We start from the raw sequence: 25,000 nt of genomic DNA, 5'->3' as shown, positions 1-25,000 counted from the left end.
ACGTTCACAACGACTTCCTGCAACGGGGCATAAGGGCGCTCAACCCCGGAACCCTCGCGTCCCTTCCCCGCGCCCTTCACGTTCAGCATCAATAAAACCGCAGATCCTTCCTTAGAGGCGATATTCAGAGACGACGCTTGAGGGGAACTACTTAGCAAGGCAATCGCTCGAAAGTTTCAGGACCACTTGGCACGACTCGAAGCGCACAGCACAAAGGGCCGCGACAGGCAGTCAGCATCGCCATGCAGATCATGATGTGCTGCCCAACGAGATAAACGAGATGTACGCACTGTGTCTGATAAAAGCAAGGGTGGATGATTAAGGAGCCACTCCCTATAACCGCCGCCATAATAATAAGTCAATTAATAATCCATGAACGCAGGTATGCGCCTGGAGCCACCACGCACAGGTCGGCTCCTACTAAATCGCTGTTCCGAAGCACTGCATGCTTCATCACCTGCGAGGAGCCAGCAACGTTACATTACACCCTCGACATGGCCGGAGCCTGAAAAACCGGCCGCGACGTATAAGCTGCAAAAATCGCCAAAGAGGGCATTGTGTACACGCAAAAGGATAGGTTTACGGCTTCTATTCACACACGAAACGATCCTGACTAAACCCCCGCCGTACAATCCCGTCAACTATCGCCGCTTCATCTGGAGTGGGACAGGATTGAATTTCCTCGTGAACCCAGCTGAGGACGTTCCAGTCTCGGAGAGGAAATTCCCTCGCCTGTGGCAAGACGGTCAGGCGTCCGCGGGGTTCTTCTATTAGTAAACATCGGCTTGGGCGAAATGTAAGGAGATATTCTTACGCTCATCCTTAGTCCTTGCACACACATTCGCAGCATCAAATATACTTACACAAACTCACTGAAATACGTACGAAATTGAAAAGAAATATAATGGTGAAATAAGGGGTTCGAAGTCTAGCGTAAACCTTCAAACACACACTGATTGTAGTAAGGGCCGCACCACATAAGCATTATTACCTCAATGCCTTTCATTCCATTCTGCTAATGCTTCACGTGCATCGCTACTTACTTTTGACCGAGTACATACATACACTACATGTGTATCCAAGCACACTTGCAGACATACAGATATGTAAACAGTTAGAAGTAGATAAATAGATAGACAGAGGAGACAGGAAGACAGGTAGATATAGACAGGAAAGGGGTAGATAAAAATAAAATCGCCTTGAAAAGGAGCCTTCGTCCACAGCCGGTGCCACAGACGACTCTGTTACGTTTCCTCGCCTTTGTAGCTTAATGACAAGTGCCATTAGTACCCGGAACCTCCGAAAGGATGACTCGAACCCCCTCAGATAATGAGGTAGTCGTTGTTCTTCCCAAGTACATGTTCAAACCTACAATAACACATCTCTACCTAAACAAAACTCAACTTCCAAAACTAATCTTCGTGTAAACGAGTAACCAAAACAGCTGTCAGCATCTCGAAACAAAAAAGACAAACGTGGACCCCGACAAAGGAAAACAGTGCTGGCGAGAAAATTCGTCCGAGATATATGGGCGCCATTTCCAACCCGCATTACAATACGCAGGGGCGGCGGGTCCTTCCGATCAGACCATATGGCGTTGGATTTCGCAATGCCCGGCCAGGTAATCCTCCTGGGTGGATTGGGCTACCGCGCTGACACGAGAGCAAAGGGCCCGGACACGCCGCCAAGTCCCGGGGCTCAAAGCTTTGAATGCCGTGAACAAGTACTTCGTGTAGTGGCGTCGGAGTACAGCGTCCCAAGGTCCAATGCGAGAATGCCTGCTGCCTCGTGCGCTTGGACAACACGCTGAGGTTTATTTGTGTCGCTTTGCCGCTGGTCCACAATAACCACGGCTGGGAAGTCAGATGCGAGCGTTGATGATGGATAATGAACTTGACGGCAGATATAATGTAACTGATACGTCATTATTAGTGGCAAAGCACCGTAAAAAATGTAATAAACACCGAGGAGACCGCATGTGCAGCGATGTTGTCTTAACAACCAGCAGGTTCACGAGCCGCGAATGAAGAGCATACAAATGACACTATTACTCGCATGTCCTTGAGACCTACGTGCGCACGAAAATGAAGGAATTCAGTAACACTAGAATGCGTTCGCGCGGTGCCAGGCCGAGATACAACTAGCGCTGGCGGGATCCACTGCAGCAATTAACCAGGCCGATCGCCTGTGAAGTAGTGTTGTGTTAATTATACCAGCTTTTCCTCGCGTGTTTTCTATGAAGAGATGTATTGAATGAACGCAAATATGCAGATGGGTCAAATACAGATGAACTAGAACTTATAAGAGGTCTCTGGTTGACTGACAACTTAAAGGCCTACTTTATTACAGTAAATGTACTGACCAACTGGCAGCCTAATCAGCCTACGGAGTTAAATAATCAATCTAATCTAATCTCCTCTACGACTGCAACTACTGAATGAATGGATTCGAATGAATGGACGAAAAGTAAACAGTGTTCACCATCAATCATCCCATCCAGCCATACCCCGGATTCACCTCTATTTTAGAGTCACATCATGAATGCATAAATGAATGGAAAGCAGTCGACCCGGACCCACAAGCTCCATTCAAGGGTTATCTCGCGAATAGATGAATGAACCAATGGTAGTTTCTGTAACAACCCGGTCGGCCCGTCGCAACGTTCATTCAAAAGTGCAAACCGAATCCTTTTTAACTGCATCCGAATGTCCAAACAGCAATCGCGCAAGAACTCATTCGCCCGAAAAACCGTGAACTGTGACAGTGCCGGAACTGAACATCGCGCCGCACAGTAAAATCCGTGGCAAGATATGGGCCCGGGTTAGCGCCGGGTTCCCGACGCTTCTGCTGGAGGGACCAAAGTTATAAATAGAGCATTGCGTTACTACAACTAATAAGCCACTCCCTCGCCCGCTTCCCCTCGTGGCCCTTCCTCCGTCTCCTAAGTGGCGTAACAACCCGTCCGCACTCGATGCTAGACGGCAAGTGACGCACCGTAACGCTACTGTCAAGCGCGAGGCTTAAAGTCAAGGGCGAAGTCAAGACCCAATGCTCAGCGAGATGCTCAGAAGAATCTCCAATCTTTTAGGAAGATATTACTACTAACATAATATTGCCATTATCATTCGCCCAAATCCCCAACCTATGACCAGTTCGTCTACTAGCAGCTCAGTGACCTTGCCCGCTGTCATTCATTACCCGACGCCTGTCGCCTCGATCACCGCTCGCTCTTCGCCGCCCGATTCTCCGGGTGTCGGCGGCTTATTTGATGGAAAATAGAGCCAAGAGTCCCATAAAAAGATATCTGTTCAGCTCGGCTTTGGTGTAGGATGAGGAATTTCGAAAGATTACCTTGAAGACAGTGTATGTTTGTATGTGTGTGTGTGGGAGGGGGGGGTGTATGTGCGTGCGTATGCATGAGCGTTTGTGCTTATTTTTCGGTATACCTGTGTATATATCCGTGAATGTACCAGCAAGACTTCCCGGGAGTCAGGCGGACAAAACGCAACGAAGAATGCGTTACCGTGCGAATGCCCCGGCACTACGCTCCAGCCGGCCGCGATGACGAGGCGAGTGACAAATCCCTTCGGCGAGGGAAACCACCTTCGCTCCATCCCGCTCGCAGGAAAACATGGATTACTGGCCACGGGTTGCATCATCGGGTATATCTAGTCCACCGCAACGTTAGGTCACATCCCGTCGCCTGCGGTGGAGCTTCTCGAAGTTACTCCCACATCGGAACGCGCGCGAAGCAGTGACTCAAGCGTTTCCTCCATTCCGTGAAAAATGCTGGACATTCAAGCCCCGCGTCATTATTTCGTCACGAAAGAGAACTCGTATTCGGAATGTCATCGCCCAGACTTATGAACTTTTTAACTGATGACGAGACGGGTAAATAAAGCGAAATAAAGACATCTGCCAACTGACATCCAATGTAGAGAGAGAGAGAGAGAGAGATGGACACACACCCTGACAGCTTGACAGGCAGGCATGCCCAAGCAACCTGCCGACCAAACCCTCGAAAGCGACCCCAGGCGCATGACAGCTTCGCCGTTCGCCCGCCGGGCTTCCTTATCGCCGCGGGCCCGTCGCCATCCCTCTTACCTCCCCAGGTGACAAGAAAGCTAATTTCAACCTCGCCCCATTAAGATGCCATTATCGCAAATGGAAAGTAAACATCGGGGGCTAACGATACCCGGGCCGGCGCAGGTTACAGTCCACACACGCGAGCGCCGCCTCAAAGGGCTTCGGGGAGGCTTCGCACCTCGAGTCCCACAGCGGAGACGAGAATAATGCGGCGTCACGGCAACACGTCCCCGGCAGGACCTGGCGTTCAGCCGTTAATAAGGCAACAATAAACATGCGGCCATGAGGCGACACAAAGCCTTCTTGGTCCTCGCACCGGATGGCGCCGCCGGTCCTTGGCGCGGGGAAAAATACACACGCCTTTCAGTCCGGATTTTCCATTTACTATTTCAACGGCCCATAAATGGAACGCCATATAATACAGCCACCATCAATTTTGCCGCGCGGCTAAATCCACGAGCTACTTGCGTCCCCGATGTCAAATACAGGCTTCAACAAACGCGCTTGTTGATGGACCGCGAGAGCACGAAGAGTGTCAAGATGCCCGATTATGGCCCATACGACACGAAGCCTCCCTCACGCCCACGCCCGCACCCTGGCAGACGGGTCGACCTCGAGGTAGCCGCGAGCTCCATCCGCCCGTCGCAGCCTCGGCCTCGGGAGAAGACTCAAGGCTGCGTCTGTCACAGCGCGACGCCGTGGAACAACATTTCCGGCGACTCGGATTCTGCAAGTCAACGTGGGAAGCTCAGCCCGCGCTCGATAATCACAGGCGCCGCACGTCATCTTTTCCGCCAAAATAGAATAAGTCGTTAAAGCCAGGGACTGTTGCATCTGCTTTTTATTTGTGGATTTTTAAGATGGGATAATGCTTCGCTAATGACAATCCTTTCCTTCACTCCCGCCTGCTTTGTATTCCTCGCCTTCAGACCAACACTTTCACGCCGTTGTATTCTGAAGCTGTTCAATCAAAAACAATTTCCTAAGTCATTTCATGAACCCTTTCTTGTTCACAACGACTCCTTATGCCATTTCTTCCATGCCCTTCCTTTATCGCTTACATTTCCCATGTCTTCACTTAGCTTTCCTTTTACTACTTTTTTTCTTTCCCTTCCATGTCTTCACTTCGCTTTTGCTCTGTTCTTATCCCTGTCTTCTTCATTTCGCATAATAATTATCTTCTTTGGTATATATTTCTCGTTCGTTTTGATATCCTAATGGTAAACAGATCAATAAATTCTCTCGAAGACATTCAGCATTCCACTTCTTCGAATCTTTCCATCCGAGAAATAAAGAGAAAGAGAAAAGAGAAAGAAAACAGCAATAAAACATAATGCTCTGATGAATTCAAGAGCTCGCGCTGCACTCACGCCCTAGAATTCAGTCGCTTGAAAAGAACAAATAATTCTCTCTTGATCTGATTAGCTTATAATCAGCACTCCGCGAATATTGGCCGGTCGTCAAGGATCTGCATCTGGTCCTTCACTCGCATATCAGCCAGAACTAACTCTTAAGATGAACCCCCTCCCCCCCGCTCGCTCACGTCTGCATATCATCAAAACCCTACCCATACCTAACCCCCATCCCCTCCTCACCCCACCCGCCTCAACACTACTTACCCAAAAACAACTAGTGACACAAACGCATTTTCTCCCTGGTTCCTCCCTCCCTCCCTCCTCTGCCTTTTTCCTTCCTCCCTCCTCCTTCTCCTCCTCCTCCTCCCCTTCACTCTCATTCCCTCCCCTCCCCTTCCCTTCTCGTCCTCTTCCTCCTCCTCCTCCTCCTCCTCCCCTTCACTCTCATTCCCTCCCCTTCCCTTCTCCTCCTCTCCTTCCTCCTCCCCTCCCCTTCCCATGCCTCTCTCTCTCTCTCCTCCTTACATTCCCTCTCCTCTCCCCCTTCCCTTGTCGCCCTCTCCCTCCCTTTGCCCCCCTTCCCTTGTCGCCCTCTCCCTCCCTTGCCCCCCTTCCCCCAAACACCTCAAAACGTGCGACCAAACACAGAAACGTTTACACAGTGAGCCATGAGGTGACGCTCCACCAGACCTTATGGCATGCTCGCAGCTCCGGATGAGCCACGGATTTACATGGCCTTTACTCGCTCTTATGCAAGGGTACGCGCAGCTGGGTGGGAGAAGGGGAGAGGGGAAGGGGAGAGGGGAAGGGGAGAGGGGAAGGGGAGAGGGGAAGGGGAGAGGGGAAAGGGAGAGAGGAAGGGGAAGGGTAGAGAGGAAGGGGGGAGAGGGAGAGAAGGGGAGGAGACAAGAGAGAGAGAGAGAGAAAGGGGGGGGGGAGCAGGAGGAGAGGGAGTGAGGGGAAGAGAGGGAGGGAGAGGAAAGGAGAGAGGGGAAGAAGAGAGGGAGGGAGAGGAAAGGAGAGAGGGGACGAAGAGAGGTAGGGGGAGGATGGAGGGGTAAAGAAGAAGCCGATTCGATTGTTTTATCTTGGGCCTAACTCCCGGGCGTGCAACTGGTTAATCAGCGCTTTTTTTTCCCATCTCCACCTGCCTATTGTACAACGTTCGGGTTCTCGGCGCAACTACTAAGAACCTTAATATTCTTCCTCTTCTTTAAATCACTATCCTCGCAGCCCAAAAGAAGTAAAAACCCTGATACCATACCCCTCCATGTTCTTTCCAAACGATTGACAAAATACTACACACAAAAACATCTTCCTCAGCGCCACCTGGAGAGGAGGAGGGGGGTGGGGGGGGGAGGCCTGAGTCATACCCCAGTTCTGGCACCAACAACCAACAACCAACCAGCTACTTTGGTGGCGCACTCTACCTTCCCACGCCTCCTCCGCTTCCTCTTATCTTCCTCATCAACCCACCTTCTTCTACCGAACTGTTCCCCATCTACCCATTTGTCCGCATCTAATCGATCGTTATCAATGCATGTCTCTCGCGATGCTCTACCTGCCCCATCGCGTCGTGCACCCTCTCCGTGGCCTAAAATACGACGCCCATAACAATAGCCATCTCATCTAACTAAACAACCTCTGACTGCTTCTCGCACCCTCATCTTACGCCCTCCTGGCCATCTTCAAGTCATCGCCGCCCATCCTCCGCCTTCTAAATCACGGAGTCCGCCCACCCCTGCGCGCTGACGTCATTATTCCTCACCTTACTCACCCACGACGAATCGGGCGCATTACTCACCCTGTTACGTCAATCAAAGGAGTCAGAACAGCGACAAACGGAGTAAGGGAAATGAACCAAATACAGCAGTCGACATCCTATCTTTCTCTCCCCCTCTCTCACTTTTATCTCTCGCACTCCCTTTTTTTCCCTCTCCTCTCTTCATGGAACCCCCACTCGCCCTCACGTTGTGTACACAGGGTATGATGTCACCCGCCAGTTGCCTCGGGCCGCGATGCCCCGCCATGCCAAGAGCTGGTAATGACTTGGGGCGCCCCGTGCAGCCCTCTTCCCACCTCTCCCTTCAAGTCGGAGCCAATCTGTCACGGGCCTAATCTCTCCGCCCTGCAGCCCACGCGATGGGCGGCGATCCCCAAATCTCATGCGTTAACCTCTACGCTAAATGATGAAGCCAGCTGCACGAAGAAGCGGACTCTCGCAAGCACTTGTGTTGGTGTGTCACAGCCACGTCGCCCCGGGGCACTCCGTACCTGCGCTAGTTAGGGCTGTCGAAGGCAGTTTGCGATCTGGCCGCAGTCAATGGCAGGGCATCTGCACCCGCACACGCCCAGCGCTCGAACAATTAATAGGATCCTGATCACGCCTCGGAGTAAGATGACGTCACTTGGCACTCCGAAGGCAATGGGGAGTTTATCTTTAAAGTTCACTAATTATGTCCTTTTGGCAGACGGAAGCAGCATGATCCGCCTTTTCCCTCAAGCAGAGGTCTCAAGCAATTTACCCACACGAACATGACTGAGCTGCAAGTCACAAAATCAGATATAAAAAACAAATATCTTCCACCTGCGCCCCTCCATCTCTGCTCACAAATATGCATAATGATGATGTAACGCTGCACTCTTCCCAGGCGGCGAGGACTTCTTCCTCCGTCTCACGCAGCGGCGATCAACGATTCATTCGCGCGGAACACAGCGTCGCTCAGACACGCCGACGAGTCCAGCAACCTCATCCATCCTTCAGCTAACTTATCCCTTCCCTCACCTACGCATTACTCACCCACAAAACCTTCAGAATCACACGCAAATGTCTATCCTCAGAGAATAAATTACGGCTCCCGTGTCCATATTCGTGGCGCTCCCGTGCCCCCCTCCTAAGGATGTGTTAACAGCAAGGACCATTTCTCTGCCTCCCTACGAGCTTTACGTCCCTCGCCACCCGACAGTCGACAGCCTCCGTCAACACGTGTCGTTACGGCCCCGTCGGCCCCGCCATGCAGGTGCAGACAGCCTCGGAGACCGCGAAAAGACCATCAAGTAAGTGCAGACGAAAGACAGGGAGTTAAAGAAAGATCCGTAACACTTGAATCGCGCGAGAAAAAAGGGACGCTTACAAATTGTCCAAAAACAAAAGGGCAGTCCATCCCCCGAAGCAAGAATAAACTCGAGTCCGCCGCGATAAGAAGTGTGAACCCTGAATGGGTCTTGGTGTTATTTTCGTCACTGACTTGGGAGATACTCCATCTTCAGACTTATCTCCCTGCATCGGAGCACCTCACACACGCGGCGAAAAACGGGCACACATGATGTATGCGCCACAAGGCCTCGTAAGTAGCAGCTCAGAATTATGGTCAGAGCGAAATCCTCGTCAATCCCATGACACAAAACACTTGCAGCTGAGATCACCTGTTAGGTAAAGTATGTAAAAAAAAAAAAAAAAATCTCGTTGAATCTAGGGATGATCAACATCTTTTAAGAAATCGTAAGAAATCAGGTCTTCTTTTTTTAGAAGTTACAAAAAAAAAGGCATTAAGCTTATTCAAAAATACACACAAAAAAACGGTGTTCATCCAAAATAACCGCCGCAAACATTAAAAGTCTCAGCAAAAATATCTGAACACAATAGGCTTCTCTCCTCCCCTTCCCCTAAATTCCCGCCCTCCTCCCGCCCTCCTCCCCTTCCCGGAACACCTGGCCGAAAACCCTCCGGCCGAAGAGATATGCCACAATGCCCCCTCCCCCCCTACCCTCGCCTCTCCCTATAAGGCAAATAGTCCTCCTCCTCTGTGTGTAAGTGACACACAAATAGAATAACAAGCCCTTTCCAAATAAACTTTGGACAATAGGACGCTGGTTAACAACTACTGCTGAGATGAAGGGTGGAGTAGCGAAGGAAGGAAGGAAGAAAGGAAGGAAGAAAGGAAGAAAGGAAGGAGGGAGAGGGAGAGGGAGAGGGAGAGGGAGAGGGAGAGGGAGAGGGAGAGGGAGAGGGAGAGGGAGAGGGAGAGGGAGAGGGAGAGGAAGAAGAGGAAAAAGAGGAAGAGGAAGAAGAGGAAAAAGAGGAAGAGGAAGAAGAGGAAGAGAAATAGAAAAATGAAACAGAGAAAGAGAAAATTGACACCTAGAAAAGGGAAGGAAAGAGAGAGAAAAAAAAAGGAAAAAGAGACCGAGAACGACAGAAGAATGACCAGGCCCGGGGGATCCCCGTACAGTGCCACCAACATGCCTGTGCCACGCTACCTCCTGCGTCGGCGTCTGCGTCACTTCCTCTCCCCTTTCTTGCTAGTAGTTTCCGCACTAGTAACCCCGCCTTCGCACAGATACAACTGTTATGCGACATTTTACGATGTTCAGATGACGTCCTTAATTACACATGGCCCCTGCGTTTAATTAGAAAGCGAGCAGCGAAGCATCAAAATGACCGTTAACTATGGCTGAATAACGGCAATTGTTAGCGTAATGCCAATGATATTTAAGACGGCGATTGGGTTCCTGAGCTTACGAAATCACAGCTAAAGAAAAAAAAAATCGATTCGTACAAACAACAAACAAAAAAAAGGATAAAACCCAATGATAAAATCTAGGAACTGAATGCAACGAACAAGAAAAAAAACACGAGAAAACACAACAATCGAAACGCCCAGAAGAGAACGAGCAGTGGAGAGAAAGCGGGAATGTAAAAATGGGTAGGAACAAAAAAAAAAAAAAAAAAAAAATTGCATCAACGCTGTACTTAATTACTCTTAATCATCTCGCTGCTATATTTACCCCGAGGCAAGGCAACGACGCCGGGCAAAGTCGGGAGGCGCAGGGTTGGAGGAGGAGAGAAGGCTGGGCGATGCGATGCAAGATTGCAGAAGGGGGAGGCGAGGGGAGGGGGGGGCGAGGGAAGGGAGGGGGGAGGCGAGGGAAGGGAGGGGGAGGCGAGGGAAGGGAGGGGGGAGGCGAGGGAAGGGAGGGGGGAGGCGAGGGAAGGGAGGGGGGAGGCGAGGGAAGGGAGGGGGAGGCGAGGGAAGGGAGGGGGAGGCGAGGGAAGGGAGGGGGAGGCGAGGGAAGGGAGGGGGAGGCGAGGGAAGGGAGGGGGGAGGCGAGGGAAGGGAGGGGGGAGGCGAGGGAAGGGAAAGGGAGGCGAGGGGAGGGAGGGGGAGGCGAGGGGAGGGGGGACGGAAGAACCCGGAAAAGATAATCAATTGCAGATGCAAACGATCGAAGCAGCGATCGGAAGAGTACGAAGAATCTCGGTATAGAGATAAATAAAATGTAAAAAAAGAAAAAGAAAAAAAAAAGAATCAGGGGAGAAAGAAGAAAAGAAAGACGGCGCCCCTAACATCGCGACTCTAGGAGAAAAGGCGATAGGATTAGGCGGTCCCTGAGAGCACGACGGGGAGAGACCGGGGAGATGGAGCAAGGAAGGGAACGGCAGAGTAGAGAGAGAAAAGGGGGAGGAGGGGGAGGGGGAGGGGGGAGGAGGGAGGAGAGAGGAGGGAGGAGGGGGGAGGCTGGAGAGGGTGACAGAGCGCGCGAGCGAGAAGTGCCAGATCTGATCCGCTTAGGGCCAACACGAGGAGATGGTCTCATAAGAACACCTGTGACTGATGCCCGCGAGATATCCAAGGGGCTTCGACCTGCGGCGTTAGGCATCATATATATATACTTGTCACGACAGCTCTCCGGCAAATGTCATCTACGGCCGCCCACACGCCCACCCACGATTATTACCCCGCCCATGACCCGGTTGCTTGCGCTATCGAGCTTATTAACGCTCGCTCCTCTCCCGCTCGCTCTCGCCCCTCCTGAAGCCACGCTCCTTCCCTGCCCGACCCGCGCCGAGAATTCCCCTCTTTAGCATTATTTTCAACGTCATCCTTACATCCTGAATCCTCGTCTTATCCGCCCATTTACCGCTGCCACGCCCACTGCATGCATCACCGTCAACACCAGCTCTGTATCCTCCCCACCCACGCACCCGACCCCCGCCCACGCCCCTCCCTTACATCCCAGAGACATTCAGTGTGAAGCTCCGGGTGTCGGCAGGTACGGCGTCGACGCGAGGCCCGTCGGCCACAAGGTGCCACTGTCCTCTGGCCCTCTGACCTTGCGCCGTGTTTGACACCTTCACCGGCTCAATTGCGAACAGCAAGCCACTCACGGCCAATTAGGCGTTAACGACGTTATCGAATATCCTTAAAATGAAGTGGAAATGCCTAGTGAAAGGATTCTGTTCACCCGAGAGAGCCACACTGCAGTTCCCAACTCATAATGAACATAACTGCATGATAAGACTCTTCATCAATGAGTCGTTCATTTAGCGAAATTTCTAAATCTGAATTCCATTCGCTCTGTCATCGAATTGATTTGGATTCGTGTTGCGTACTGCTTCCTTGGGCATATATAAAGTCAAAATAATACGGGGACGCACATATAAATTAGCGGCTCAATCAGCGAAGGGCACAAAGGCATCGGGAGAAGCGAAGCGAGGCGAGATCGAAGCGGAGATGCTCGAGGGATAGGATGGAGGCCCTGCCAGCAGCCCCGCCGCAGAAGCAGCAATTAGACGTGGTTAAGCAAGCGCATGACGTCACGAATGGGTGGCGAGAGGAGAGCGGCCTCAGAACGCGGTCCTGTGCCTCCCGCGACACCACGAGGCCCCAAAACGAGGCACCGTGGCATCCGGGGACCACCAGTGCCGCGGCGCCGCACCACAAGGACCCGCTTCACTGGCGCACTCGCTCCGTCCGGCGTCGTAAGTCGTCTTGGGGGAGGCTCAGCTCATTACTATGACCCCAAAACATTGTTCTGCATCGCAGCAAGTGACTGCCTTGGCTAAGCAACGAATAAACACAACGACAAACGATATAATAACGTCTCAGAGTAATGAGAGAGAGAGAGAGAGAGAGAGAGAGAGAGAGAGAGAGAGAGAGAGAGAGAGAGAGAGAGAGAGAGAGAGAGAGAGAGAGAGAGAGAGAGAGAGCGAGAGAGAGCGAGAGAGAGAGAGAGAGAGAGAGAGAGAGAGAGAGAGAGAGAGAGAGAGAGAGAGAGAGAGAGAGAGAGAGAGAGAGAGCGAGAGAGAGCGAGAGAGAGCGAGAGAGAGCGAGAGAGAGCGAGAGAGAGCGAGCGAGAGAGAGCGAGAGAGAGCGAGCGAGAGAGAGCGAGCGAGAGAGAGCGAGAGAGAGCGAGAGAGAGCGAGCGAGAGAGAGCGAGAGAGAGCGAGAGAGAGCGAGAGAGAGCGAGAGAGAGCGAGAGAGAGCGAGAGAGAGCGAGAGAGTGCGAGAGAGTGCGAGAGAGAGCGAGAGAGCGAGAGAGAGCGAGAGAGTGCGAGAGAGAGCGAGCGAGAGAGCAATATGCATGTGGCGTGTGGGATCAAAACTGACCAAAAATACCCTCCAGGAAAGGAGAGAAGAACCGGTAGGCCTATACCCAAATACACCAGCACAGAAGCGGACGAAGAATTCCCCCCGCGTTTGTAGTAAGCCTGGCACCGACGCTCTCCGATGGAAGCCCTTGCTCATTCGTACACAAACCCCTCCCCCTTAAGAACATATACAGGCAATCATCGTCACTTGACATCTTCACCCGCTAGACTCAGTGTTACCACCACCGCGGAGAGGAGGAAAAAAAGGGAAAGGAGTAGGAGTAGGAGAGAGGAGAGAGGAGAGAGGAGAAGAGATGAGAGGAGAGGAGTAGGAGTAGGAGAGAGGAGAAGAGAGGAGAGGAGAGTAGTAGAAGTAGGAGGGAGTAGGAGAGAGGAGGAGAGAGGAGAAGAGAGGAGAGGAGAGGAGAGGAGAGGAGAGGAGCAGGAGAGGAGTAGGAGTAGGAGTAGGAGTAGGAGTAGGAGTAGGAGTAGGAGTAGGAGTAGGAGTAGGAGTAGGAGTAGGAGTAGGAGAGGAGAGGAGAGGAGAGGAGAGGAGAGGAGAGGAGAGGAGAGGAGAAAAGAGAATAGAGCAGGGGAGAGGGGAGAGAAAAGAGAAGAGAAAAAATACAATAAAGAGAAGAGAAGAGAGGAATAAAGAGGATGAGAAGGGGAAGAGGAAGGGAAGGGACACAAAAAACAGGTGCAATTGCCTTACGACGTCATGAGTGATGAGTCAATCCCCTTCGTCTCCTCGTCTTCGTCCTCCTCCTCTTCTTCCTCCCCCTCCTCCTCCTCACTTCCCCTCCCTCTTTCCACCCCCTTTTCCCCCTGCCCTCCTCCCCCAAGCGTCGTCCCGATTATCCTTCTCGGCATGTGCGAAATGTTGGTAGGAATGCCACTACCGTTGACTGCAATGTTGCACCAACGGAGGGCCCCGTAACATCTGCCGTCGCCAAAATGCAGCCGCGGCATCTGAATACTGCCCCCTTCGCACCGCTAATGAAACGGAGCCAATAATTTCATCAAGATTAATGATGGGCATCTTTAACACTGCCACTACGCGAAAATGAACACCTGTGATGATTTGTCTTTTTTTAACCCCCACCTAGCATTATCCAGATTCCGCGGCGTGCGTCTCGATGAAAGAGACGCATAACTGACACGTCACAACAAAAGTAAAACGTACATTACTCATCAGCATGGCCAAGCGGCATCTGGCATCCTGCAGCATAACACAACATACCTGAAAACAGAAAACAAAAATCAGTATAATGACACAACCAAACACAGGCGAAAATATAAAACAAATAAAACAATTACCAGAACGATAACAACAGGGATATCAATGAGAGATCTCGAGTTTCCTTTGAGGCAGGCACTTTACTACCGACGCTGCGTGCATTTCGCCTACTCAACGTCTCACGCGGCGACATCTTTATCAATACAACTTGAACGCAGTCTGATTAAATCACGGCCTCCCCCCACCCACTCCCCTTCCCCCACGAGGGGCAACAGCGCATTCAGAGGGGCTTGGAGGCGAGAAGAGGGCGACAGATACTCGCTCGCGGGGGATGGGAGGAGGCGAAGGCGGAAGCAACAGCTGCTAAAGAAGTGTTTTTGACGAGCCAAACTTAGATACTCCGACCCTCCCACCGCCACCCTTCGACCCTTCCCACCCCCACCACCCCTCCTAGGCACCACTCCTAACCCCTGGCACCCCCCCCCCCCCCCAACGCAGACGTGGTCGCACTTATCATTCTCGCATTCTGTCACACGCAGTCATGCACATTCTCCGTTTCTTGTGGGCGCACGCTCCCCGCAGACGGAGAGCTAGTTTTAAACGCCTCATCTTCCTAATAACGTATTTAAGTAATTCCTTAAAGACGTATCTCAATATTCCATTGGTTGAAATACCGAAAAAAATACCCATAACCTACCGAAGATTTCAATAGAGTTATCCCCATTTGCCAATAGTTTCCTTGGTGTAATTAGATCCCTGGGCAAGGACACTTTTACTCCTCGAAAACACGAAAATCAGTTACAGATCGACGCCATTTTGGGGGGTCGATACAGTGGTTACCGGATAAAAGAATCCCGAAGGCCGAATCCAAACCAGGAAATAAACGCAAAATATTCTACATAAAATTCTACGTCTTGTGGCGTGTATAAACTACGTCGTTAACAACACAAAGCGACAACATTCCACCGATGCCCAAGGACTCAAAAGTTCTTACATCTAATATTAAACACACACACACACACACACACATGCAAATACATGCATATGTATGTATATATGTATGCATGTATATGTATGTGTATATGTAAATGTATGTGTGTATGTGTATATATATTTATGTATAAGTATAAAAATATACACATAAATATATAAAGACACAAACACACAAACAAACACACACACACACACACACACACACACACACACACACACACACACACACACACACACACACACACACACACACACACATATATATATATATAGATGCACACATACATATACATACAAGTACACATATATATATACATATACATATAGACAGATTATGAAAACTCACTGGATGCTACCCAATATCTACCCAATATCTCCAATATTGGGTAGAATGAAAAATCCAGCCGATCATATATCCAGGAACTCGGGCACTTCTCCGCAAGTGATTCGTCTAGGAAGTGCCTCGCCGTTGATTATAGAAATAAACCCATAAATTCGTGCGAGGGCTCCTCCCGAAGATAAAGCTCCTTGGGTTTTTTTGTGTTTTTTTTTCGGTGTGTGCCGCAGTCGTTAACGAAAGCGTCGGGTGTTACTTGGCTTAGGTCCATCCGGCTGTAATGACAACGCGGTACTAGGGGCCTTTTTCACCCAAGCGCCCTGTTCTCTGACTCCCTAAATTTCTGCCTCCTCCATCCTACCGCCCTGCCCTGCCGGTAGCGCCTCCCGCACCTCGGAGTCCCCTTCCCGCCCGTGCCCGAGTCGCAGCCACCTCCACCGAGCCGGGGAACACTCCTCCAAGCACCCACCCACATCATTGCTAAATTTCCCCCATGACTGAAGCGACCATAAAATCCGGTAAAATACACAGGCACCAGCAGGAGGCAGCGATCGCTAGACGCTTCCCATAACCTCGAGGAAGGAGCGAGCGGTGGTATGTGTCCGGGACGACCACCGCCTCATCGGTATCTGCGGAGGATCTAAAACGGTCGTCATTCTTACGAACACGACGCAGGGTATACGACCATAATAGCTGCGTGGGGATGACTCTGTACTACAGCCAAGATATGCTGGTAGCGTACCTAAGGTATACATGACGCAAGTACTAACGAGTGGTCCGCCGGAGAGGCGCAACCACTCGCTCCCTCGAAAAGCCTCGCCCCCAGCCCAATCCCGAGCGAGGATCACGGGACTGAGCATCGGAGAGTCATCACTGTCAAACGCAAGCACATCATCACTGTCATTACCACCGTCATCACCACCCTTTAACACCGACATCATCACGCGGAACATTCAACACTGCCATTATATGCGTTCAGGGAGCATGCACTGTGAATGTAAAAATGCAAGACGGAATTATCATAATAATCGAGGCAAATAAGGCTGTTAGCATTCCTCTCGAGGAGAAAAAATTGGAAACTTTCTTCAGCGGGGATCAATCAAGCGTGTCACACGACACCAAGACTTAAAAGAAGCGATGGAGGAAAAAAGTATTGGCAAAGGCTTCCACGCGGCTTCCCATGGCAAACGACAGGCTGTAAATTTTCCTAAGTCCTCCGAGAACATCTCACACTTGGATAAATATCGGAAGGAAAAAAAGTAAAGTAGTAGAAGTTAAAGGAAAGAAACGACTGGAGAAATTTGGGGGGAGGCGTGAGGCTAGGAGGATGGGAGGGAGGAAGGAAAGGAGTAAGGGAGGAAGGAAAGGAAGAAGGGAAGGAAGAAAGGAAAAGGGGAGAAAGGGAGACTAGAGAAATGGAGGAAAGGCGACTAGACGAAGGGAGGAAGAGATATGTTTACGCAGGCGACGGCTCAGGACGGCAGGAGGAAAGGAAGGGGGTCAGGAAAGGTAAACAATGACCTCCACCCTCCGGATATACCTTCAACTCCCTTACATCAAACATCAAGAACTCCCCTACCTACCACTAGCCTCCTTCGACATCCACTCCCCCAAAATCTACTCCCGCAAAACACTAGCAATTTCATCCTGCTTTCCTCCGCTCCGCTTCCCCTTTCAACCCATAATCAGCTCTTAATAAGACGTCATTTCTCGCCGTTATTTCCCGACCATTTAGCATTGTCATTCGCGTCCTTTCCTCTTCTTTCTCCTCTTGCAACCGGGCCGCTCTCTATTCCAAAGCCTCTCCCGTTTGCCCTACATTCTGGCGGCGGTCCAGTCCCCCAGACGCACTCATAAATCAAGAGATCCCGCACTCTCGCCCCCGGAGCTAAGCCTCGCGCCCAAAGCAATGCCCTTCCACAATGACCTGTTTGGATCAGATCGAAATTCGCCATTATGGTTCGTTCCCTTCGCAAGTGGTCCTTGGTTTTTATCCTTGCAAAGACACAGTTAGCTACCAAGACAAACTAACTCGATAGGTGCTGACCCCTTAACTACCAGGGGACAGGTGTCTGTGGGGCCTTTACGGGTAAAAACACCGGCTGCATACCAGAAGATCTGAAGGATTTGGAAGAGGTCCCACTGCCAAAGGTAAGGATCAGTGAACAAAAAAAAATAACATCGTGTGGATCAGGGTACCCGACAGCTGGCACGATGACGAACAGGGAACAATAAGACACAATATGAAAGAAATACAACAAACAGTGCAGCACTTAGTAGAACGGTCTCGGTGTAAAACAGCCTACAATACATCTGGCGCTCTAAAGCCCAAAGTTCAACTGGCACGGCGAAAACACCTGAACAAAGGCATTTGTATTTTGGGCCCGAGAGTGCTGGCAAGGGCATCAAGAGCTAGCATGAAATACGGTAATGCCGGTGTGATTACGACCCTCGTGGCGGAACCACATCAAAACGATGGCGGCGGCGGCACTAACTCGCCACAGTGACGGCCCGCAATGATGGTGGCGCTAATGGTGAGCCAGGGCGAAATACGGTTTCATTTTCGATTATCTGCGTGGCATTGATGAGAACGGGAAGACTGAAGAGTTACGTTTCGCCATAACGCTCCCGAACGACGTATCCCACATAGAGGTCTGAGCGAGGGTGCTTTAGAGTAAAGCTGCTACCACTCTGCGGGTAGGGAAGGGGATGGGATGAAGTGAAAATTAGATTTATTGGAAACCAAAGGAAGGGAGGAAAATTGGGCATGGGAAGAGAGAGTAGAGGCATGACAGAGAGAGAGAGAGAGAGAGAGAGAGAGAGAGAGAGAGAGAGAGAGAGAGAGAGAGAGAGAGAGAGAGAGAGAGAGAGAGAGAGAGAGAGAGAGAGAGGGAGAGAGTGAAGGTAAAGAGATTGATTGGTATACGCTATGTCAACTGCTAAGGTCATTAGGAAGGGACAAAAAGAAACGCAAGTAGAAAGAAAACCAAAGAGAGAGGAGAGAAGAGAGATGAGAAGAGAAAATAGAAAAGGGAAAAAGAAGAGAAGAGAGGAGAGTGGAGGTAGAAGAAAGGGTAGGAGACGAGATGCGAGGGGAGTGTAGAGATGTAGAAGAGCAGAAACACAGAAAGAGATGTTGCCCAGACGAAATAATAAGCTTGCGGCGCCGACGGCACAGCTGTACAGGGCAACCTTTCAAGGACAGCCATTGATTCTCTCCATTCGACGGGGGACACTGAAGGCACCGAAGGACTCACGCCCTGCGGCAGCCGACGCTTCCCAACCTAAACGAAACCTCATTCTGCTCTGGCCCAATACGAGTCGCTGGGCTGCCGACGTCTGTTTGTCTTGGCCGCCACGTCTCTCGCCGCAGGAGGGAACGAGGACATGGGGGCGCTGTGGCGTGATGCGCAACCTGTCTCCGCGTCAGGAGGAGGAAAAGAAGACGGAGGAAAAGAAGACGGAGGAAAAGAAGACGGAGGAAAAGAAGACGGGAGAAGAAGAAGAAGAAGAAGAAGAAGAAGAAGAAGAAGAAGAAGAAGAAGAGGAAAAGAAGAGGAGGAGGAGGAAAAGAAGACGGAGGAAAAGAAGAGGAGGAGGAGGAAAAGAAGACGGAGGAAAAGAAGACGGAGGAAAAGAAGACGGGAGAAGGAGGAGGAGGAGGAGAAGAAGAAGAAGAAGAAGAAGAAGAAGAAGAAGAAGAAGAAGAAGAAGAAGAAGAAGAAGAAGAAGAAGAAGAAGAAGAAGAAGAAGAAGAAGAAGAAGAAGAAGAAGAAGAAGAAGAAGAAGAGGAGGAGGAGGAGGAAAAGAAGACGGAGGAAAAGAAGACGGAGGAAAAGAAGACGGAGGAAAAGAAGACGGAAGGAGGAGGAGGAGGAGGAGGAGGAGGAGGAGGAGAAGAAGAAGAAGAAGAAGAAGAAGAAGAAGAAGAAGAAGAAGAAGAAGAAGAAGAAGAAGAAGAAGAAGAAGAAGAAGAAGAAGAGGAGGAGGAAAAGGAGGAGGAGAAGGAACGTGCACTTGCAGATGTGCGTCAAGTGGGACAAATGAAAACGTTGCGAGAAGTACTTTGCCAGTGACTCCATTTGCCAAGGTCGTGGGGCTCTACTATACGTGTTCATCAAGGTGTCTGCTCGCTTCTGGAGGAATGACATGATGAGAGTTTAACCCTAATCCTCGTAAACAAACACATTCCCCATTCACGTACTCCACCCTCCCACGCCTAGCCCGCGCGTGTGAAGGAAATTGTGTGAACCAAACCACGGAGCAGCGGGGATCCGATCGAGCTGTAGGACCCCCCCTCGCCCTCCCATTCCCTTAGCCCTCTTCATTCTTCTCCTTCTCTTCTTGTGTATTGTGATTCTTTTTTCCTTCTCCTCATTATCTGCTTATACATTATACTTGCTCTCTTTCCCTTTCTTCTCATTCAACTTCCGCTCTTCTCCCTCCTCCTCCTCCTCCTCCTCCTCCTCCTCCTCCTCCTCCTCCTCCTCCTCCTCCTCCTCCTCCTCCTCCTCCTCCTCCTCCTCCTCCTCCTCCTCCTCCTCCTCCTCCTCCCTTTCGTCTATGAGTCCACCAGCTGTTAGTCGGCCACGAGCGTCACGACGCGTGTGCTGTTAGTGACACACCTCGCCGCGACTTCGCCCGAGTCCCATCCTGCGAACACGGCCAACATTTCAGTATGGCGAGCCAGCTGGACCTACATCCTGGTCCTTTACGACTGGTTAGCCAGTTTATTAAAAATAATAAATAAATAAATAAATCAAGCTCTCTCAAGAGTCCAAATTAACATAACTTGAACGGCCGCCAGGATGCCGAAGACTCGACTAGCATCCGGGCTTGGCGTGACACTGCCTCGAGAGCAACCTTGCGACCTACTTGCAGGCTGCGCTGGCGTAGGTGCCATGACAGGGTGACGACGGAGGTGGCGTGCGGGTGCCATGTGGTGCGGCGATTCCTTCCCTGCACGGCGGCGGCGGCGGAAGGTTGCGGCGCCGCTGGCACATAATTACTAGAGCGCCACTGACTCACCACCCAGACAACAATGAGTGGAACTCCGTCACGGAGGACCACTCCGGGTTAACAATGTGCTGGCCGACATGTGCACTCTAAAGCGTTGGGCGGCGGGGTTTCCTCGGGAAAGTCGGCCTTTTGGATTCGGTCGTCGCAGCGTTATGAAAATCGGTTCGGAGTAAAAGAGTGTTACGCCACTCAGAACCTTTAAGAGCTAGAAGAAACACACAATGACTGGATAGTTTGACTCCTATTACATCCAGGCCAGTTGGCGCGCAGCAGTAGGCGTGGTCTCTGTATACGCCGCTTGTAAAACCTCCCGTTTCGTGCTTGCTCCTTGCTGCTGTCTCTCCTCGCTCCTCGTCGTTCTCCGCGTAAAGCATTTATCCCTCTCCTTGCCCCTTTCCTCTCTTTCTGAATAACTATCTGCTGTCACCTTTGAAGCTCATCAAAACTATCCTCTCCTCACCCTCCCTCTACGCGTGAATGCCCCCTCCCCTTTCCGAAACATGATGATGATGATGGTGATGATGGTGATGATGATGATGATGATGATGATGGTGATGATGGTGATGATGATGATGATGAGATGATGATGATGAGATGATGATGATGATGGTGATGATGATGATGAGATGATGATGATGATGATGATGATGATGGTGATGATGGTGATGATGATGATGAGATGATGATGATGATGAGATGATGATGATGATGAGATGATGATGATGAGATGATGATGATGATGATGATGGTGATGATGGTGATGATGATGATGAGATGATGATGATGATGATGATGATGATGATGATGATGATGAGATGATGATGATGATGGTGATGATGGTGATGATGGTGATGATGATGATGATGATGATGATGATGATGATGATGATGATGATGATGATGATGATGATGATGATGATGATGATGATGATGATGATGATGATGATGATGATGATGATGATGATGATGATGGTGATGATGGTGATGATGATGATGATGGTGATGATGGTGATGATGGTGATGATGGTGATGATGGTGATGATGGTGATGATGGTGATGATGGTGATGATGGTGATGATGGTGATGATGGTGATGATGGTGATGATGATGATGATGAGATGATGATGATGATGAGATGATGATGATGATGATGAGATGATGATGATGATGATGAGATGATGATGATGATGAGATGATGATGATGATGGTGATGATGATGATGATGATGATGATGATGGTGATGATGGTGATGATGATGATGAGATGATGATGATGATGGTGATGATGGTGATGATGGTGATGATGGTGATGATGGTGATGATGGTGATGATGGTGATGATGGTGATGATGGTGATGATGATGATGATGATGATGGTGATGATGGTGATGATGGTGATGATGGTGATGATGGTGATGAGATGATGATGATGAGATGATGATGATGATGATGATGATGATGGTGATGATGAGGGTGATGGTGTTGATGATGATGATGATGATGGTGATGATGGTGATGATGGTGATGATGGTGATGATGATGATGATGGTGATGATGGTGATGATGGGGATGATGATGATGAGATGATGATGATGATGATGAGATGATGATGATGAGATGATGATGATGATGGTGATGATGATGATGATGGTGATGATGGTGATGATGGTGATGATGGTGATGATGGTGATGATGGTGATGATGGTGATGATGGTGATGATGATGATGATGGTGATGATGGTGATGATGGTGATGATGGTGATGATGATGATGATGATGATGATGAGATGATGATGATGATGATGATGATGATGATGATGATGATGAGATGATGATGATGATGATGATGGTGATGATGATGATGATGATGATGATGGTGATGATGATGATGAGATGATGATGATGATGAGATGATGATGATGATGAGATGATGATGATGATGATGATGGTGATGATGGTGATGATGGTGATGATGATGATGATGATGATGATGATGAGATGATGATGATGATGATGATGATGATGAGATGATGATGATGATGATGATGATGGTGATGATGGTGATGATGGTGATGATGATGATGATGATGAGATGATGATGATGATGGTGATGATGGTGATGATGGTGATGATGGTGATGATGGTGATGATGGTGATGATGGTGATGATGATGATGATGAGATGATGATGATGATGAGATGATGATGATGATGGTGATGATGATGATGATGAGATGATGATGATGATGATGAGATGATGATGATGATGATGATGATGGTGATGATGATGATGAGATGATGATGATGATGAGATGATGATGATGATGAGATGATGATGATGATGATGATGATGAGATGATGATGATGATGGTGATGATGATGATGATGAGATGATGATGATGATGATGATGATGAGATGATGATGATGATGAGATGATGATGATGATGAGATGATGATGATGATGAGATGATGATGATGATGAGATGATGATGATGATGATGATGAGATGATGATGATGATGAGATGATGATGATGATGGTGATGATGATGATGAGATGATGATGATGATGGTGATGATGGTGATGATGATGATGAGATGATGATGATGAGATGATGATGATGAGATGATGATGATGATGGTGATGATGGTGATGATGGTGATGATGGTGATGATGGTGATGATGGTGATGATGGTGATGATGGTGATGATGGTGATGATGGTGATGATGGTGATGATGATGATGAGATGATGATGATGATGATGAGATGATGATGATGATGAGATGATGATGATGATGAGATGATGATGATGATGATGAGATGATGATGATGATGATGATGATGATGATGAGATGATGATGATGAGATGATGATGATGATGAGATGATGATGATGATGGTGATGATGATGATGAGATGATGATGATGATGATGATGGTGATGATGGTGATGATGATGATGATGATGGTGATGATGGTGATGATGGTGATGATGGTGATGATGATGATGATGATGATGAGATGATGATGATGATGGTGATGATGGTGATGATGATGATGATGAGATGATGATGATGATGATGATGAGATGATGATGATGATGATGAGATGATGATGATGATGATGAGATGATGATGATGATGAGATGATGATGATGATGATGATGAGATGATGATGATGATGATGATGATGATGAGATGATGATGATGATGGTGATGATGATGATGATGATGATGGTGATGATGGTGATGATGATGATGATGATGATGGTGATGATGGTGATGATGGTGATGATGGTGATGATGGTGATGATGATGATGAGATGATGATGATGATGAGATGATGATGATGATGATGATGAGATGATGATGATGATGGTGATGATGGTGATGATGGTGATGATGGTGATGATGGTGATGATGATGATGATGGTGATGATGATGATGAGATGATGATGATGATGATGGTGATGATGGTGATGATGATGATGAGATGATGATGATGATGGTGATGATGGTGATGATGGTGATGATGGTGATGATGATGATGAGATGATGATGATGATGAGATGATGATGATGATGGTGATGATGGTGATGATGGTGATGATGGTGATGATGGTGATGATGGTGATGATGGTGATGATGGTGATGATGGTGATGATGATGATGATGATGATGAGATGATGATGATGATGAGATGATGATGATGATGAGATGATGATGATGATGAGATGATGATGATGATGGTGATGATGGTGATGATGATGATGAGATGATGATGATGAGATGATGATGATGATGATGATGATGATGGTGATGATGATGATGAGATGATGATGATGATGATGATGAGATGATGATGATGATGAGATGATGATGATGATGAGATGATGATGATGATGATGAGATGATGATGATGATGGTGATGATGATGATGAGATGATGATGATGATGATGAGATGATGATGATGATGAGATGATGATGATGATGAGATGATGATGATGATGATGATGAGATGATGATGATGATGAGATGATGATGATGATGATGATGGTGATGATGGTGATGATGGTGATGATGGTGATGATGGTGATGGTGATGATGATGACGATGATGATGATGATGATGATGATGATGGTGATGATGATGATGATGATGATGATGATGATGATGATGATGATGATGATGATGATGATGATGATGATGATGATGATGATGATGATGATGATGATGATGATGATGATGATCAAACTTGCATCATCGCCCGCAGATAAAAGTGGCAAGATACTGACAGAACAAACGCCCACACAACTTCCACTTTCTATCCTCCTAACTTTCTCAAACTTATCGTTCTCGTAAAAAAAAAACCACAGACAACTTTGCAACATAATTAGGCCGCTATCGTACCAAGACACGTTAATTACCCATCATTAACCTACACAGACCAAATCAAGAAACAAAGTGAGAAGAAAAGGAAAAAGAGAAAAAAAAAAATCAAACAAACCAAAACAACGAGTATAAAATAGAAACCAATAATAATAATAATAATAATAATAATAATAATAATAATAACAATAATAATATTAATAATAATAATAATA

At 48.7% G+C, this 25,000-nt stretch overlaps 1 protein-coding gene and 1 long non-coding RNA gene across 4 annotated transcripts in view; both read right to left on the bottom strand.

Annotated features, from left to right (window-relative positions):
* LOC125028563 overlaps nt 1–15,691 on the bottom strand; it is a 24,506-nt gene extending 8,815 nt beyond the window's left edge. Inside the window, exons 1-2 of the long non-coding RNA XR_007115115.1 lie at nt 15,393–15,691; nt 14,000–14,056 (exon numbers count right to left, since the gene is read on the bottom strand). This is a non-coding gene — a long non-coding RNA (uncharacterized LOC125028563). The remainder of the gene's footprint in view (nt 1–13,999; nt 14,057–15,392) is intronic.
* LOC125028562 (protein held out wings-like) overlaps nt 1–25,000 on the bottom strand; it is a 132,064-nt gene that overhangs the window by 83,903 nt on the left and 23,161 nt on the right. The gene's annotated exons all lie outside the window — the stretch shown is intronic.

The sequence above is a fragment of the Penaeus chinensis genome, chromosome 9 (assembly GCF_019202785.1).
Source record: "Penaeus chinensis breed Huanghai No. 1 chromosome 9, ASM1920278v2, whole genome shotgun sequence".
NCBI lineage: Eukaryota > Metazoa > Arthropoda > Malacostraca > Decapoda > Penaeidae > Penaeus > Penaeus chinensis.
Note: the sequence above shows the minus strand (reverse complement) of the source record. Positions and strands in the feature narration are given on the sequence as shown.